We start from the raw sequence: 19,718 nt of genomic DNA on the forward strand, positions 1-19,718 counted from the left end.
TGATACAAACTAAATCACCTGTCTTCCTGGGAACTAAGGACAAAGGAATGGTTCTGTTTCTAACCCTTTGGCTTAGAGTATCATAGAGTATTAGATATGGCCAACTTTTAATTTGACAGATAAAAAAGTGAGGCACAGAGAAGTTAAATGAATTATGCAAACTCACTAGAGGCAGAGTTAGGGACTTTGTCCAGTACTCCGTTGTATCATTATGTCACTGCTGGCCCTGCTGTTTTCCTGCCCTTCCCTCCTCTTCCTGCCTCTCAGCCCTGGTCCACCTACCTTAGTGCGTGTGTGCACATACACATGGCAATGATCAACAAGGATGGGGTGCAGGCTCCTTTTCCCACTGGAGTCTAGTAACACTGTTCCTGCCTAGATATGGTTCTTGGTTGTTGGTCACTTAAAACAATGGCATATTTTGAGGGGCTGAATAGACTTCCTTCTTTTTAAGCTTTTCTTTCTATTTACACTTTTTGGATCCATGTAATTTCTCTGAGTCATCCACATTATTTTCTCCTTTTTCTCAGTTTTCATAACCTATATTATCATTACAGATGTCTCTGCTATAATTCAATATATTCCTGGAAACCTCATGTTCTACAAAATCATACATTCAGAACAATCTGGCTAATGGGAAATACTGGTTTGGGGCAACCTAGCTAATGGGAAATATCAGATTAGGACCAACCACTCTGAATCTATGCTACTTTGCAAGCACAGCACTAACTAAAACAATGAAAACCGTCATAAAACAGGAGCACGGTTCAGAAGGCATACTACATTCCTACTATATACAGATACACTTTGGTTAATATGACTTTAACGCATGAAAATATGTGGGGCTACTTGATGGAAGGGGATGTAAGGAAGGATATGAGGCTAGTGAGTACTGGGAAATAAGAATGAAATACACCAAGACCTTTGCATGAGATCATGCAAAGAATTCTGGGTTCAGGCTGCTTTACAAAAGAGAATCGTGCAGAAGGCACATCTAAGACCCAAGGCTGGCTGGGTGCAGTGGTTCATGCCTGTGATCCCAGCACTTTGGGAGGCCGAGGCTGGCGGATCACAAGGTCAGTAGTTGGAGACCAGCCTGGCCAATGTGGTGAAACCCTGTCTCTACTAAAAATACAAAAAAATAGTGGGCCGTGGTGGTGCACACCTGTAGTCCCAGCTACTCAGGAGGCTGAGGCAGGAGAATCTCTTGAACCTGGGAGGTGGTGGTTGCAGTGAGCCGAGATCACGTCACTGCACTCCAGCCTGGGCGACAGAGTGAGACTCCATCTCAAAAAAAAAAAAAAAAAAAAAAAAAAGAGAAAAAAGGGCTGGGTGAGGTGTGAGGTGGCTCATGCTTGTAATCCCAGGACTTTGGGAGGCCCAGGCAGGCAGATCACAAGGTTATAAGTTCAAGACCCAGGCTGGCCAATATTGTGAAACCCTATCTCTACTAAAAATACAAAAATTAGTCAGGCATGATGGTGGACGCCTGTAATCCCAGCTACTCAGGAGGCTGAGGCAGGAGAATTGCATGAACCTGGGCGGTAGAGGTTGCAGTGAGCCAAAATGGCACCACTGCACTCCAGCCTGGTGACAGAGATAGACTCTGTCTCAAAAAAAAGACACAAGGCCCAGGAGGCTCAGACCATGACAGGAACAGTTAGAGTGGACTCTGGTGCGGTATAGGATGCTCTGTTCAGCTTCACTATGAATTTTGCATCCAGCTTCTTTTACTTGGAGATACAAAATAGTAATGTGTGAGACAAATCGTGGATGAACCAGCATGCCTTCTGAGTTAATGACACCATCACTCTCCCTATGACCAGTCAAATTCACAGTATAGAAACATGTCTTGTAGCTGGACAAAAAACATCCAGCCCTACTACTGCTGCTGAACATCATGGAATGTACCCATTGGTTTATCCATATAGTAAGTTCTAACATTATTTTTGATATACTGTTCATTCTGAATTTGACAGTGGCCTGCCATATCTCCCTGAACTACACAAATTAACTAAAGGTATCTCAGAGGGTCTTTCCCAAGAACTTTAATGCCATGTTCCTAGCAAGCTATAGAAAACATTTGAAAACCCCAAGGGCAAAGTTGCAGAGCTTCCTCGGGACAAAATCAGTGAGCAGAGTGGTAAACTGATAAAACCAGCATAGAGTCCTCTATGGGGGAAAAAGACACCTTTCCACAGTTAATAAACAGTTAATAAACACTGATTGTCTTCTCAGGGTTTGCAGTCCATTTCTGTTCTTTATTTTTAAATCTCACCTGTTGTATTTATTTTTAGCTTTTCTGTAGGAGTCTGATGGAAATATATCTTATGTCCTCTTGTGTGCCAATCAAAAATAAAATAAGCACAATGAATACCTCTAATTGCATAATTCATGAATAGCTTGAAAATGACGCAGAGCAGCTGGCTAACATTGTCAATGAGCCATTGGCTGAAGCCCCTTGTAACTCAGCCTTTGATTCTGTCTTCACCAAGCCCCAGCATCCTCAGAGCCCATGTGATGGGTGCTCGGTGGAACTCCAGACTTCGTAGAGGGCTCTGTGGTTCTGCTGCTGGAGAAACTGTGTTTCTGAGTCTGTGGGGGTCAGAAAGACTGGGAAATGGGAGAGAACAGGAGCAGGAACACAAATGAGGAGCCCGCAATGCAGATCGGTATTATGTCCCATGTCACTTCCTACGAGTAACTTGACAGATGAGTTTCCTTCATGCTCATAACCTTGAATGTACATGAACCACAGTATCAGGGCTAGATGAGTAAGAGCCCAAACCAGGTTCACCCTCCAGACAGAGTTAGAAAAAGTAGACATCCCTTGTAGCTGGATGGACAGGAGTTTCCCCCAGGGGTGTAACCCAGCAGGTCTTTAAAGAATGAATAGGATTAAAGCAGTGAAGATGGAAAGCTGAAGGCAGGGAAGGAAAGTAAGGCTCAGGGAGAATTCTGGGCAAGGGAAAGTTACAGAGTTATTCCTTAGGGCTTGTGAGTCTAACAATTATGATATCGATGGACCTCGTTCTTGGAACCACAGGGCAACTGATTGACTTTAGTTTTCTTTTTTGCTATATTCTTGCCACTCACTCAATGAATGCTCATTGAAAATTGATGATAATGGCCATATGGAGAGTCTCAGAGCTTATCTAGGATTTGGGTCCCTGAGGCATAATCAGTGGGTGGAACAGCAGATGGATGGGGCAGAATATTGTTCTCTTCCTTCCTGTGACAGTTGATTATAAGTTATAAAAATGGGCATTCTTTTTGTAGTCTTAGCTTCCAAAATTATGGAAGGTTATCACTCTGTATTATTACTAGTTCTTCAGCAGACTCAAAGAATCAAAGAGCGATATTGATTATTTAGATTTAGTAATAGTGGACGTAAGCTCTTACAAATCAGGATCATCTGAATCTAAAGATATGTCTTTCTTATTTGAGCCTGACCAGTTATTTAGGAATCCAAGGTACCTTTACTTTTTCTTTGAAGTCCCTCAATTTGATAAGAGCTCTACCAGTCAGGTCTGTTTCTCTTTCAGTTCCCTGCCAAGCTTTTGTGTGCCTTAAGACACTGGGACTGGGAAAGGACTGCAGTGTTTGTTAAATGGAAATTATAGGCAGCACTGAGGATTTGAATGCATGGGGAGAGGTACATTTTGGCTTTCCTTCCTTTGTAAATTGCAGTTAAACTGATATCCAGAACAATGGTGAGAAAACACCAATTAACTTAATGTATGAAAGACAGTAAAATAAACAAGGTGGGCAGTCCTGTATGTGAGGCATTTTTAGATTCTTTGCTGTGTCAGTGCAGGCTTTGGGAAAGATCTGGTTTTCCCTTTGATTTTTTTGCTGCCCCACACCAGCTTGCTTCTGGTTCTGCCTTCAGGGAGCTCTGTGTTCCCTAGATCTGGGAATCTTTTTTGTCTGGAGACCTCAAGATTGGGATCCGCCCCCCTCCCCACCCCTTCCTGTCTGAACTCTATTTTAGATCTGCAGTAAAGATTTGAGGCTTTTTGCAAGCTTTCAACTCTGAGGTATTTTGGAAAACTGTAATTTTGTTTGTTCTCTGCTGTATGCATGAGGTTTCTTAAAACACAAGTGTGATTATTTTCTGCATTCTTTTCCATAGCAAAGATTTCCTTCAAACTACAGGCTTCAAAAGTAGGTTCTCTGTGCACTTGCCATACCGTCTCGTTTGGAGTGCTTATTGAGAGTGACTGTCTCTTTACGGCGAATCAGCTGGTTGCAATATTGAGGCTTTTTAGGTGGCTTCCAGACTGGTCTTGACTCACATATTCCGCAGCCAGACATGCTCAGTGCAGTACATATTTCCCAGCAAGCCGTGAAGCACTATTGACTTATTATGAAACTTAATTTGATGATAATGAGGCAGGGCTCTAAAATAGCTCTTTGGATAGTTTTTACCCATAAAATAGCAATTTGTGGAAGACCATTAGTATGTAGCATGAGCTCTGAAGCTAGAGTAGTATTTGAATCTCAGGTTTTCTACTTTTTTTTTCTAGTAATTTTATTTTATTTTTTTACTGTTAAATTCTTAACCTACCTGGAATTTAGTTTGGTATAGGGAGTCATGTTTGGATCTAGCTGTTGATTCTCTTTAAATATAATTTCTAGTGATTTTTTTATTGTGATAAAATATACCTGAGTTATCATTTTTACCTTTTTAATTTAGATGTACAATTCAGTGGCACTAAAGACATTCACAACGTTTCCACTTTATAGCTGTGTGTTAGAGGTCAAATTCTTTTACCTTTCTGTGCCTCCATTTCCTCTTCTGTAAGTGGGAATAATACTCCCATTACGTTGCTATGAGATTAAGACAAATTCAGGCCGGACTCCGTGGTTCACACCTGTAATCCCAGCACTTTGGGAGGCCAAGGCAGGTGGATCACTTGAGGTCAGGAGTTTGAGACCAGCCTGGTCAACATGGTGAAACCCCATCTCTACTAAAAATACAACAAAAGCTGGGTGAGATGGTGCATGCCTGTAGTCCCAGCTACTCGGGAGGCTGAGGCAAGAGAATTGTTTCAACCTGGGAGGTAGAGGTTGCAGTGAGCCAAGATTGAGCCAGTGCACTCCAGGCTGGGTACAGGACAAAATGAGTGCTCAATAATAGTTGGTTGGCCATGAAGACTATGGTACTGGCAGACCCCCATTTGCTAGTAAAGAAGCATTTTTGAGCCTGGTACCATATATCTGCCCCATACATATGCCTGTGTGGTCACAGTTACTGCCCACTGAATTCTCATTGGTAACACTGGATAATTGTTCATCATTTTTGTGTCTACTTTAGCATGAGATTAGTATACAGTGTGAACGTCAGGGGAGAAAAAAGATTTTCTAACAGATTTAGATTTCAAATTGTTTGCAAGGAAATTGATAATGAAAAGATAAAACCTACTTACTCTTCAAGTTTAAAGCATAATGCAAGAGACTTGAAAGAGGGTAGAATTCTGAATATATTCCATAAACTACCCTTTTTCAAAGCTTTTGAGAAAACTCTTGTTTTAAAAAAATGTGAGCAACAATTATTTGTTATTCATGAATTCTAGATGTGTAAATTGTGTGATCAAAATGAGAGGAAAAAGAGAAGTCTCAAGAGAATAAGCATTTTGTCTACATTTAAGTTTTTTGGAAATGATATGTTTGAAAATAATATACCCGTTAAATATATTAGCTTAAATTATTTAGATAAACTGTTTCTATTGTAGCTTCTAGTAAATAGTAATATGAAATGGTTTCTATTTTATTGTCAACAATTTAATTACTTTTTAATTCAGCAAAAAGCTTCCAAATAGATCTGTAAAAAAGACTGCAGAAATCCTCTGAAATGAGTAACTATTTCTAGCCTTCAAATTCATGTTTCCACAATGGAATATACTATATTCAGCCACCATCACAAAAATGTCTTTCTTATCAGTGCTGCTCTAGCTAAATGTGAACTTTAAAAATTGGAAGATCAGGCGCTTTGTAGACAGTTCACTCTTTGTTTCATATTTTCGGGCTAGGGAAAAAAAATTGCCCAAGGAAGTATTTCTGGAAGGAGTGTAACTTCTCAATCAACATAGTAGTTTGGCCTACAATATTTTTGTTGTTTTGGGAACTGATAGTGACCCTAAATATAACAAAAGAATATTGATTTCTAAAGCATGGATCATGTTGGTTCCTAAAAAGTGAGTGATAATGACCAACACAGTTGGTCAGGGTAGCAGCAGATACCATCGTCATTATTGAATTGTGTAATGAACACTTTGGGCAGAGTACCGTAGTGGAAATAAAACTCCATGTTGGTTCAGGATTTCCTACCCTAGCCCGTGACCCGTGGAGCCAAGCTGTCACATTTCAAGAAGTTGTAATGGGAAAGAGACAGGCATTGGCCTCATGGTTACAGCTGCTGGAAGATTCTTTCGTAGTTCATTTTCTCTCCTCATTTTTCAAGGATGACGTCACACATGGTCACTCCTCATTTATATGCATCTTCCAAGCCTGCATTTTAGCCAAGGCATTTCTCATGGGCTCCAGACCGACCATCTAGTAGTCAACATACTCTCTACTTGGTTGCTCCCTAGATACCCTAAGTCAAGGCGTGAAAATCTAAACTGATCGTGACTCTCCTCTCCCACCATCACCTCCAAATCGGTTTCTTTTCCTGCATTTCTTTTGATCAGCTAGCACATTTCCAGTCATTCATTCACATCAGAAACCCCTAGATGCTGCCACCTCTTCCTTTCTTCTCATTTTCTGTGTTGAATGGAACACTAAGCTCTGCCAATTCTACCTCACGGATGTCTTCCCTGGCTGTTCCTCCTTTCTGTGCCCGCTGTCTTCACCTTATTTCAGGCCCTTCTCATTTCTCACCTGGATCTTTTTAATGACACCCTCTAGCGGCTGGCTCCGTGGATCCCTACTGGCCATTAATTCCATGTCTCCAGCTGTAATGCCAGTCACAGTTCTCAATGAGCTCTTCCCTTCCTTCCTTCTTCACCCAGGTAATCTGGAGTGAATTTTCCACTCCATCCTGACAAACTTCCAAATACTTCTCCAGAGACTCAGCTTACAGGTCCATGCCTCTTTGAAGCCTTTCTCAACCTTTGCAGAGTTGAGATCTAACTATGGTGCTAAATGTGGATCCAACTCTTCGTACATTTTCTTTTGTTTACTTGTCTCCCCTCCTGTCAGAGTCTGAGTTACTTGAGGTTGTGAATTGAGTCTTATTCATGTGTGTCTGTAATACCTAGCATGGTATGTCATTTGCAGCAGACATCCATCAATGACTGAGTGAGTGAGCAAATGTGTGGGTGGTTTTTTCTGGGGTGGGAAGGGTTGGGAAGGTAGCAGGTAGCCAGTGTGAGCCTCCCTTCAGCCTCTATGACTTTCTGATGAGCAGGCTTACAGGGAATGACTTCTCTTGACTGTTAACAGTTAGATATATGCTCAGGGACCAGAGCTGTAGAATATAAACTAGTGGTTTTTAAAAGTTGCACTTGTCTCTATAAAGATTGTTTTTTTTTTTTGTTTGTTTGTTTGTTTGAGATGGAATCTCGCTCTGTAGCCAAGACTAGGGGAATGCGGTGGCACGATCTCAGCTAACTGCAATTTCTACCTCCCGGTTCCAGGTTCAAGCAATTCTCCTGCCTCAGCCTCCCGAGTAGCTAGAATTACAAGCATGCACCACCATGCCTAGCTAATCTTTTTTTTCTTTTTTGTATTTGTAGTAGAGACGGGGTTTTACCATGTTGGCCATGCTAGTCTTGAACTCCTGACCTTGTGATCCGCTCTCCTTGGCCTCCCAAAGTGCTGGGATTACAGGGCTAAGCCACTGCGCCCGGCCCAAGATTGGTTTTTTTATAAGCAAAGGTAATCAGGTTGAACACAACCAAGTGAACCCAGTGAAGTACATGCATTTCAGTGAGGCACCAGTGTGCACTGTGGCCATCCCAGAGGCCTTACTTTCAATTCATAACCACTAGCTCAAGTGGGCCTTTACTGCCACCCAGCACGCACACTGCCTTTCTCTTCTGCAGGGAATTTCCCACAGTCTGTTCACTACTTCACACTTTCTCCTGCATTTAAACTTTTAACATTTCTCCATCCCTGCCTCTCAGCTAACTGCGCTTGCAGGCAATCAGAGGGAGCATCCCTGTGTGCCTGCCACCGTATCTTCTCAGTTGTCTGCATTTGCTGGCTACTCTCCCTTGCTGCAGAGGAATTGTTGACGTGCCTGGGAAGGCCACACCTCCACTTGAAAGATCCAGCCCCCTCCCACCTTTTTAAGGACATCACTCCCTCAGTTGTTTCCTTTCTTTTCTGAATCGTCAGTTTTCCCCTGTCCACCAAGCTATTCCCATCAGCATACAAACATGCCGATTTCTTCCCCTGGTACCATGCTCCTCTCCAGCTTCCATTCCATTTCTGGGCTGTCTTTTGCCTTGACTTGCCTATACTCATTATAACTTATATCCTCTCCTTTCAATCTCTCTCTTTGCAAAGTTTTTAAAGCTTTAATTATGGTAAAATATATACAACATCCAGCTTACCATCTCAGCCATTTTTAAGTGTGCAGCTAGGTAATGTCAAGTGCATTCACATTATTATGCCACCAATCTGCAGAATGTTTTCATCTTGCAAAACTGAAACTTTGCACCCATTAAACATTAACACCCCATTTTCCCTCCTCCGAGCCCCTGGCAACCATCCTTCTACCTTCTATCTCTGTGAATTTGAATATTCTGGGTAATCTTCCATTCTCTCCTGAACCCAGCTGCATCAGGCTTTTGCTCCTACATTCATTCCCCCTCCACTGCTTTTCTCAGGGTCACCTGTGGCCTCCACTTGCTGGATCTGACAGTTATTTCTCAGTCTTTGGCTGATTTGACCCGGCAGCAGCCATAGGCACAGTGGGGCACTCCCTCCTCCTTGAAATATTTTCTTCACTTGGCGTCCAGGGACCTGGCTTGCCTGTGTTTTCCTCCTTCCTCACAGACCACTCCCTTTTAGTCTTCTTCCTCTTCTTGCTTGTGTAGGTTGGAATATCCCAGGGCTCAGTGCATGACCCTCGTCTCTAACCTTCACTCACCCCCATGGTGATCGTTGTAGTTTATGTCTTTCCATGCCATTTATACTCATGCTGTCCCCGAGCTCCAGCTGTGAACACTTCCTTACCTGCCTGTCTAACCAGTGTCTAAACATTTGCATCTCCAGAATGAGTCTTGACCTGCCCCACAATATCTGCCTTAGGCTTCCACATCTGAGGGTGGCAACTCCATTCTTATTCTTCCAATCTCTGAGGCCAAAATTTGGAGTCAAAATTGACTACTTTTTTTATCCTCTCAATCCCCATCTATTCAGCACATTCAGTTGGCTTTACTTTCAAAAGATACAACCTGAATGTGACCATTTCTTGTCACTTCCAGTCTGCCACTCAGGTCTAACCGCCATCTTACATTGCCTGGGTTGTCACCTCTTCCCTGGCCTCCCTGCCTGCCCTAGATTTCAAACACAAATCTAACGAGAAGAGCCTATGAAAATGTGAGCCACTCTCGGCTCCAAGCCCTCCAATGGCCAGGAAATGGCAGAGTTTTACAGCAGCAGAAAGCCCTCTGTGATTGCCTACTCCATGACCTCATTGGTTTCTCTTTCTGATTTTCTCACCCTTGTTCCCTCACTGGGGTCACACAGCCTTCCCTGGTGTCCCTGCAGTATGCTACCCTGCTGCTACCTTAGGGCTTTTCTGCTCGCTGTCACTCGGGGTAAGGCTCAGCCCTCAAGGATTCCATGCCTTCTTTTCTTCCTTCCATCAGCTCTGCATTCAGATGTCACCTTGGTTGTGGATCCTTCCCTGGTCACCCTGTTTAAAATTGCCACGCCTCTCCCGCACTTCCTAGTTCTTATTCCGTCTTTTTCTTTCTAGCACTTACCAACCTGTAACATGCCATGCATTTTACTTGTCATCCGTGTTTGTGTCACCCCACTGGAGGGTGAGTTCTTTGCCAGCGTCTGCTGGGTTTGCCCACTGCTTAGAACTATTTCAGGTGCATAGTAGGTACAAAACAAGTATTCCTTGAGTGACTATAAAGAAGAAGCTTTCACAAAACAGAAAAATATAATTAATTGCCCATTTCAGCCTCCTAAACTCTAGGCTTCATTTAAAATTTCAAGTTCTTATTTTATCCAAAAGAGAACAAAGCTGAATTAAACACTGCCCCAAATGATATCTGGTTTCCAAGGACATATAGGTGAAATTATAATTTAGGTGGCTCTGGACATGCTTATACATATAAAATATTTATGACAAATATAGTATTTGTATTATATATAAGAAAATTACTATGGATTTGCAAATCGATTCATATAAAATTCATTTTCTTATGGGACATTAAATATAAATAACTTTAAATTTTCTGAATTATATTTACTTAAAAATATCACTGGCAATATCTTTGAGGGTTACTATTTTTTTGGATAAAATTTGTGACAATGATTCCTCCTTTGACTTCTTCAGCAATATGTTAAAACTGGCACAGAAATATTCAATAGCTTTTGAATTTTTGCCTCATTTGAAATTTAACAATTACTGATGTAATTAATACCGTATAGTATAAATTGTGAATTCTGCATGACTTCTACTTCAAAATGATAGCGATTGCCTTCATTCTACTTTACGTTTAACACAAGTATTTGGAAAACCTGAGTAGTGGGTATTCTGGCTAGTAGAACTATCATTTACTCCAGGTAAAGGGGAGGATTCATTTCTCTATCTTGGGAGTCCCTAAAATACATGCTGATACATTTCCATCCCAAGTTAGCAAGTCTCTTAAGAAGAGATTTTGCTGGTGGCAGGGTCTGGGGAAGGCGTGGCAGGCGCCATGTCTGGCTGCGAAGGTGGCAAGAGGAAGCCCCTGAAACAGCCCAAGAAGCAGGCCAAGGAGATGGATGAGGAAGATCAGGATTCAAGCAGAAACAAAAAGAAGAGCAGAAGAAACTCGAGGAGCTAAAAGCGAGCCTGCGGGGAAGGGGCCCCTGGCCACAGGTGGGATTAAGAAATCTGGCAAAAAGTCAGCTGTTCCTTGGCCCTGAGGAGATGGTGACCCTTTATTTCATCCATATTTAAACATCTGTATTCCCTGCCAGAACATCTTTTGCCACCTACAGCTGGAAGTAAGTGTTGTCTTAGAGCTTTTGTAAAAAAAAAAAAATCTTACAGTAGCTCATCAATTCTTTAGTTGTTTTCACTAAGTCATTCCTACCATAACTGTGAATTTAAAGTAAAACCAGCTCAGAATCTTGCCAGAGTCTGCTCTTCGGTCCTTGTTCTACCCTAAACTTTGTATCACCTGAAATTAAACCACTTCGTTTGAAAGGAAGAAAAAAAGAGGGACAACAATTTTATCTTTGCTAACCGAGTATCTTACATGGCCTCATGCCTAAGACTATTTACTACACATTGTATTAAAATTTTTTAAAAGTTTGGTATGCCACTAAAAGGCTTTTCTAAATAGGAGCAATCAAATCAATCACGTATGTGAACGTATTGGATCTACTGCAAAACCTCTAGATTCTCTTGACCTTTGCATGGGGTGGGTAGTTTTGGCTTTCCTTATGTTTGTATTTGTTATTTGTGAAGGATATAATAAAAGAAAATCTAAGTAACTGAGGATTATGGTTAACTGAAGTGTAATAGGCTGTTTTACAGTATTACACTTCAAAAGCTTCCAGCAAAGATAAAAATCCTGGAAAAAAAACTTTCTGGTTTGGTCATTTTTATTATGAAAGTCTTTCTCTTTTCCAGCAAAGAACATTTCTTTTATGGTTGAGAGTTTCAATATTTATGTAGTTAGCAACTCGCAGCAGTGCCTTGTTTCATTCTTGATTGTAATCCTGGGATGATGATAAAACACCAGCAAGGCAGCAGCCGTAGAGTCCACACAGCCTGCTTCTCTGCGTTTTTTTCTGTCTTCCTGTAGAGAGGCCCACTCTCTTCTCTGATCCCAGCGTAGTGATGTAAATTTGGGCATGCAGAAGGTCAATGTTCCTAGCATCCTTGGGATTCATTCATTTTCTTTGCATTTCCCAAATTACTCACCTTGCAGCAATTGTCGGATCCCTTAACTAGTAACTAGTCTTCTTTGAATTACTTTATCACTGGCTGGTAAAAGACTGTTACCAGCTGCTCAGCTTTAGTCAGGCAACAAGGTATTGGTTACACTTCAAGTACTTAATCGTGTAATTGAAGGACTATTTGAGCTCTAAAGCCTTACAGTGGAAAGTTTCTGAGGCCTCTGCCCTCCCTGTCACACCCCAGAGAATCCCAAGTCTCCTGTCCTCCTCTCATGCTATCTGCATGACTGCTGTTAGCCTGCTCTGCCAGGAAGATGGTCCAACACACACCCCTGTTCCCTGCCCAGGGTCTCGGGACCCCTGTCCCGAGCAGAGTCCCAAGCAGTGTTGTACTGCCAGGAAGCCCTCTGGGCTCTTCTGCACCCTTGGGGACCCACATCCCTGCAGTTATCTGTACTCATGTCTATTTCCCACACTTCTCTCTAGAATTTAAGTCATGAGCTGTGTGTCTCCCTCTCTGCACTGGGAGATTATTACAGGAGGCCTGGTGTCCTCATTATATTTCATTTTTTTATCTGTCATATGTTAAGCTCCAGACACTGTTAACTGCTTTGAATGCAAAATCTCACTTCTTCTTCCCAATGCTGATAAGGTGCAAATGAACCAAGCACATAGAGTTGGCACTACAATGAGTGAGGGAATAGGTACACTGATCACTGAATGGAGCTAGAGGAAACTGTCAGGTAAGTTGAGTACTAATTTAGTGGAAAGAGGAACCTTCAAACTAACTTACGGATTTTTCACTTACTATACAGAACTATGTATTTGTGTCTCATGGAACCCAGTAATAGCTAACATAATAATGATAGAGGTTATTCTTAGAGTGCTTCACTCTGACTGGCACTGCTCTAAGGGCTTTATGTGTATCATCCCATTCAACGCTTTCACTAATTCAGTGGAGCCAGTACTAGAATATCCTCAGGTTACAGATGCAGAAATTGAGGTGTGGAGAAATTAAATAATTGCTTCCAAGTTCATGCAGCTAAGTGGTGGGACCAGAATTTGAACTCAAGCTGTCTGACCTGAGGACCTGGAACCAGGCTGGCTTTCCAGCAGAAAGACGGTGCCCATCTTGGGCTGAGTGGGAACATGGCACTGAAGACATGGGCTCTTCTTTCTGGGGAAAATACTGGGGAACTGATCAGAGGTCACTTACTTTTAGTAATAAATATGTAATTCAACAAATATTTATTAAGCTCTTACTGTACAACAATGAACAAAGATCCTAATCTTCATGGAGCTTACATTTTAGGAGGGGAAGACAGAAAATTCACCTCTATCTACATGACTAAATTACACACACTAAATTGCTACATGTAGTAATTTAGTAACGTTGCTATGTTAGAAGGTTATTTATGTGCTAAGATAAAAAGAAAATATGGAACAGAGGAAGAAGTTTAAGATGGTTATGAAAGACGTTTTAAGTAGGTGATCAGGGAAGACCTCATATGGGATAATTATCACATCTCTGCTGTTTGACCTGACCTCTTTGTTGATCTGTTAAGAGATGCAGGCTGAGATCTTGCCTCACTCAAAACTTGTAGGGGAACCGCTTAATATTTCTGCCCATTTAACCCTGGAAGCGTCAGGTGGTTTTGTCTGCAGAGTCGGGATGAGTCAGCCTGTGGGTTCTGCTTTATTGGCTGGGTAGCCCTCCCTTATTGCAGGGCAGTTCTGAATGTGTGCCCTGTGGGTGCTGAGTCATGGGTCTGGGTGGGGTGTCTAGAGGAGTGGGAAATGAGGATCAGACACCAATGACGTTGCGGAGCTGAGAGAGGAAGTTCAAAATGGAGATAGAAAGATGTAGCTGAGACTCTTCTAGAAAGACCCTTGCCTGCCTAGGTGAAGATGGGGATGGATTGTCCAAAGAGGGCAGGTGACCCTATACCCTACCTCTACCCAAGGACTATCTCCACCAAGGCAGTGGTCCCAGGAAGAGCAGCAAGAGGGTGGAGATAACAGAGCAGTCCCATCAGTACTGGGGAAACAGTGGGTTCCATGCACTTTGTGGTGGGCCAGGGCTTTAGATTAATAAGTGACAGATTCATCTTTTACCCAGATACTGAGCCATCATGATGAGCGCTAAGATTCTAAAATCAAATTTCCGTGATAACATGTTTATGGTGTCATCTGGTCTTGCTCTGTAGGACTGGTAATGATTTTGACTTTCACAATGAGATCTTCTCTTCCGACCATAAAACAAGATGTTGCAAACGAGGTTCCCAGCTGTCCTGGTCTGTCAGCACGACTGCTCGGTGGCTCTGGTGGCTGACAACTCAGGATGTTGTTGCTGGAGATTGGGGAACTCGTCCAGATCCTCCTGAGACACCACTTTCCTTTTTCATACAAAAACAACACTGTGCTTCCAATCGTGCTGACTGCACACCAGATTCCATTGACTGTTTTTCTACCCTACCCTGCTTATTTTTATTCATCTGACTACTTTATTTTAGGGATTTGCAAAGCTTGTCTTGGCAGTGTTGACTCTTATTGTTTTATTTCTGGCCGCACGGCTTTCATGTGAATGCTTCAATTAAGAGGCGGACGTGGGGAGGACGTGGTTCTGGGGTTCCGGTTTGCTGCCTAGGTGTTATTGCACAGACTCAGCTGTGGCGACCCAGCTCCACGCTGCAGGCATAGACCCAGGCTGGGATTCCAGCAGGAAAGGACAGTGCCCACTGTGGGCTGGATGGAGGATACATGGCACTAAAGATATGGGCTCTTATTTCTGGAGAAAATATTAGGGACCTGGCCAGAGGTCATTTACTTTTAGTACAGAGATATAGAATCGTTTTAATGCCTGGTGATCAGGCACCTGAAATGGGTCAGTCTCTCTTTTTTTTTTTTTTAGCAAGCTATACCCACATGAACAACTGATCTTGCCTGTGCTGAGTCCTAGGAGGCAGAATCAGTGGATTTAAGACAGGACTTTGGTGTCATACAAACCTGCTTTAGTTCTTGGCTCTGCTGCTGATTAACTCCATGTCGTTGGGGAAGTTACCCAACCTCTCTGGTCGTTACTGCCTGCATGTGATTGGGAATTATAGCAGGACCTGCCTCACTAGGTTGTGATGAGGATTACATGAGGGGAAAAAAAAACCTGCAAATTTTCTGCGATCATGGACAACTCAAAATATGCAAAGCTCCATTCCAGGTCAGATTCCTGTTGCTCGGATTGTATCAGAAACTGGCTGAGGAGTTAGAGTAAGAATCTAACCTAGCAATGCTTAATTCTGGATTGGGTAAGATTTTCTTTCCCAAATTAGGTTATTTCTCAGGTACTAGCCTGGTATTCAAACCAGACCCCTTCCGGGAACTACCTCTGTCCTTAGGAGAGCGGCATCTGTGGAGGCTTGGTTTAGGTAGAGAAAGCTGAAATAGGCTGTGTCATCTGCTCACCTGGGTTTCCCATACATAGCACAGTGGGAATCAACTGGACATCTCAAGAATCCTGATGTCCAAGTCACACTCTAAAGTTTCTGGCTATGAACTCCAGGCATTAGGATGTAAAAAACAAACAAACAAACAAAAACTCTCCAAATGATTCCAGTGTGCTAACAAGATTGAGAAATAGTACACAAATGTTGTATTTAGGGAAATAGCTCATAAGCCTAATCACTAACACCTCGATACGAGCATATTTATAATAGAATTAGAGCAATACATCACAAAGACAAACACAAATTCTTGGTCTGCATGTACCTGTAGCTTTTCAAAGCTTACTTATCTTTCTGTCACTCAGACCATACTGTGTCTTTTCACAGCCCTTGGCCCATTTGCCCCCTCTTATTTGGTCATTCAAGATAAAGATACTAATTGCCTTTTTAACATTTTCCTGTTATCTATGAGCTCTTATTCCTTCTGTCTTTCCTGAGTGGGAGAACCTTCATTACTCACACCTCGATGTGTCTGCCATTGTGAGTGGAGCCTTCTGGCAGGGCTCTGCCCTTTCAAAGGCAGAGTTAGGAATGCTCATATCTCTCAGTGAACCATGAGCTGACTGCCCTCTCATGTCTTTAATTCGACTAAGTTTTAGATTCATTTATCTATCTCTTTTTCTCTCTCTTTTAAAGAGGGACCAGATGCTGTTTTATTTCTTGGTTATCAGAACAGAAAAAATTTTGAACAAGTAAGTATATCTTCTGCTCCCACTGTTTGTAAAGGGATTATCTATTCTGGATTATCAGAGTCAAAACATCTCGATCCAGACTGAGTTCCCCTTCCCTTCTAGGTGTCTTCCCCATGGTGGGTTCTCAAAGACACAAGATGACTAATCTCATCTCTTGAGAGGCTCTGACCAGCCCTTAGCACAGCTGCTTCTGGGATGCAGTCAGCCAGCCAGGAAAGAAATTACTTGGAAGGCAAAACACCAGAGTTTCCCCTCACATCTGGAGATTGTGGAGGAAAAGAAGGGGAGAGAGCAAATATAATCTGTATTGTAAATGGTAATGAAAATAGCAGACTTATATACTAATTAGAGCATTATTCTAGCATGTTTTTAGCAAATTATTATTAATGATGCCATTAGTAAATTTAGCCCAGAAGTGAATATTAGCTGAATTTGTAAGTCATTTTGTAATTTATTTGTCTTACCATTACATTTTTCCCAAGTTTGAAAACAGAACACTTTAAAAATTTAGATTATAGGATGGAATATATATGCTACAGTGAAATGTCAAATTCATTAAAATAATGTACCAATATTTAATTACAGTATTTGTGGGTTTGCATTGTATAACTTTTTATGATATTTAACTGCTGCTATTAATTATGATGATGAAAGAAAATTTTTTGGATTTTTCAATATTTTTGACTTAAAATATTTGAATTCAGAATACATTTGACTTATTCACATGAATCTTAACTTTGAAAAGAATGTTAGAACTCATCTGGTTTTATATACTTTAATATTACCTATTCAGGAACAGAGGCTTAGAAAATTGAATAACTTTCTCAAACATCTCAGGTGGTTGTAGATTTAAAACTGGTCTTCTGCTCTTAGGTTAGAGTGGTTTCTCTTATTAATTTGATGTACCATTGCCCTTTAAAAGGTTTGTAGCTGGCCAGGCATGGTGGCTCATGCCTGTAATCCCAGCACTTTGGAAGGCCCAAGGGGGTAGATCACCTGAGGTCAGGAGTTTGAGATTAGCCTGACTAATATGATGAAACCCTGTTTCTACTAAAAATACCAAATATTAACCGGGTGTGTAATTCCAGCTACTCTGGAGGCTGAGGCAGGAGAATCGCTTGAACCCAGGAGGCAGAGGTTGCAGTGAACCAAAATCATGTCATTGCACTCTAGCCTGAGCAACAAGAGTGAAACTCTGTCTCAAAAAAAAAAAAAGGTTTGTAGCTGTGTAACAATATTACTAAAAAACTGCTACTTTCTTCTTGCTTAAAGAAACATTAGTGACACTGAAATCACAAAAACATTATCATTACCTAAAATAGTTACTGAAATATTCTACGCACATATATTCTATGTCCTTGTCACTCAACTAGATAGTATAGTTCTAGCAATTCTCAGGAAAGGTAAAGTTTGGAATGTAAACTGGACCCTCAGTGGAACTTTGTGTGAGTTGAACCTGAAGGAAACGACACATGTAAGTTTCCTGGGCAAGTTTCCGGCACCGTAGCACATCAAGATCTCCGCATCTAGTAAAGAGTTTCGGGAAGAAAGAACACAAGAGACTTCTGGAATTCTTTTCTATTTAGATTCTAAACATTCATGAAAGGAAGCTTGCTTCAATATTTTTCTTAATTTAATATGAGGAACTTCACAGTTTGCTCTGGCCTCTTAATTCTTTTTAAGTGAAACAGAATTATTCGTGTAGAGAAAGAATAAGAATACTGATGAGAGAATGAGACAGAGATGTGTATATATGCATACACACAATTACATATGTCATAATGTGTATATCTTACATATCATAATCAAATAAGCAACACATCAATATTTCAAGAGGCACAAAAGTATCTACAGTGAGAAGTCTTCCCCCCGTTCACTCCTGCCTGCCTAGCCAGAGATCCTTTCTTCAACAACCACTTTAAACAGTTTCTTGTGTAGCCTTCCAGAGATAATCTACTTACATTAATTATGGAAATATTCATTAAAAACCGCAAATACTATATGTACTGTCTGGCAACTCACTTTTTAAAAACATTTAGAATATATTTTGAAGTTTGTTTTGTATCAGCATATATAGAGTGGCTTCATTCATTTTTATGACTGCATAGTATTAGTGTTCCATTATGGAATGTAATATTTAATATTACATTCCATCACACAAAATAGAATTCATATTATGTTAATATCGATCAATTTAATTTTAGCATATTTATGATGTTTGTTAATAGTATATTAATACTTAACTAGTCCTCTATTTTATTTGCCTTCCATCTTTTGCTGTTTGAAACCATACCAGCCAGGCTGGTGGCTCACGCCTGTAATCCCAGCACTTTGGGAGGCTGAGGTGGGCAGATCACCTGAGGGGTTCAAGACCAGCCTGGCTAACATGGGGAAACCCTGTCTCTACTAAAAATACAAAAATTAGCAAGGCGTGGTGGTACATGCCTGTAATTCCAGCTGCTCAGGAGGCTGAGGCAGGAGAATCGCTTGAATTCAGAAGGTGGAGGTTGCAATGAGCTGAGATCACGCCACTACACTCCAGCCTGGGTGACAGACTCCATCACACACACACACACACAAAAGAAAAAAACCATGCTAAAAAATATGTCATTTGCATATGTATAAGAATATCTGTAGATGAAAAAGATTGCTAGGTTAAAGTATATGTGCATCTGTAATGTTTATAGATATTACCAAAATGTCTTTCATTCACATCACCATGTCCTCAGGATTACAATGTGTTTATCAGATTTTTTATATTCACCATTCTAATAGGTGAAAAATACTATCCCATGTACTTGTAATTTGTATCACTCTAATTTGAGTGTGGTTGATCCTTTTTTCATATGCTTAAGAGCCATTTGTATATCATTTTCTGTGAGCCATCTGTTCATATCCATTTTTCTTTTCTTGTTTACGATTTGTCTCATTGCTGTCGACTGTAGAAGCTCTTTCTGTGTATAAAAAATTTGCCTATTGGGTTTATGAATCGTAGAGCTTTCCATTCTCCCCTATTCCTTGTCATACATGTTTACGGTGAAGTTTTTGTTTTAAAATGTCATACTTTCATATGTGTGTGGAATTTGGCACTCTTGCTTTAACTATTCATGCAAAGCCTTCCCCATTTTGAGATCTGAACACAGCCATGTGTTGTTCTGGTGCCATTACGGCTTCAATTCACAGTTGATCCTTTGATTCATCTAAAATTTATTGAGATAAAAAGGGTGAGATAGGTAGTCATCATTTTGCTGTTGTTGTTCGTTTCAGATGGCTATCCAGTTTTCTCAAACTACTGGCCTTGTGTCTTTTCCCTGTTGATTTGAAATGCCACCTTTATTGCGTACTTCAGTGGTCCCCAACCTTTTTGGCACCAGGGACTGGTTTTGTGGAGGGCAAGTTTTTCCCCGGACCCGGGTGGGGGATGGTTTTGGGATGATTCAAGCAT

The 19,718-nt window shown here is 41.2% G+C and overlaps 1 protein-coding gene and 1 pseudogene across 4 annotated transcripts in view; both read left to right on the forward strand.

Annotated features, from left to right (window-relative positions):
- Positions 1-19,718, forward strand: part of LRCH1 (leucine rich repeats and calponin homology domain containing 1) — a 212,739-nt gene that overhangs the window by 79,730 nt on the left and 113,291 nt on the right. The gene's annotated exons all lie outside the window — the stretch shown is intronic.
- LOC110569385 (translation machinery-associated protein 7-like) lies at positions 10,713-11,950 on the forward strand (annotated as a pseudogene).

Source organism: Aotus nancymaae, unplaced genomic scaffold (assembly GCF_030222135.1).
Source record: "Aotus nancymaae isolate 86718 unplaced genomic scaffold, 86718_ANA_hifiasm-v0.15.2.pri h1tg000009l, whole genome shotgun sequence".
Lineage (NCBI taxonomy): Eukaryota > Metazoa > Chordata > Mammalia > Primates > Aotidae > Aotus > Aotus nancymaae.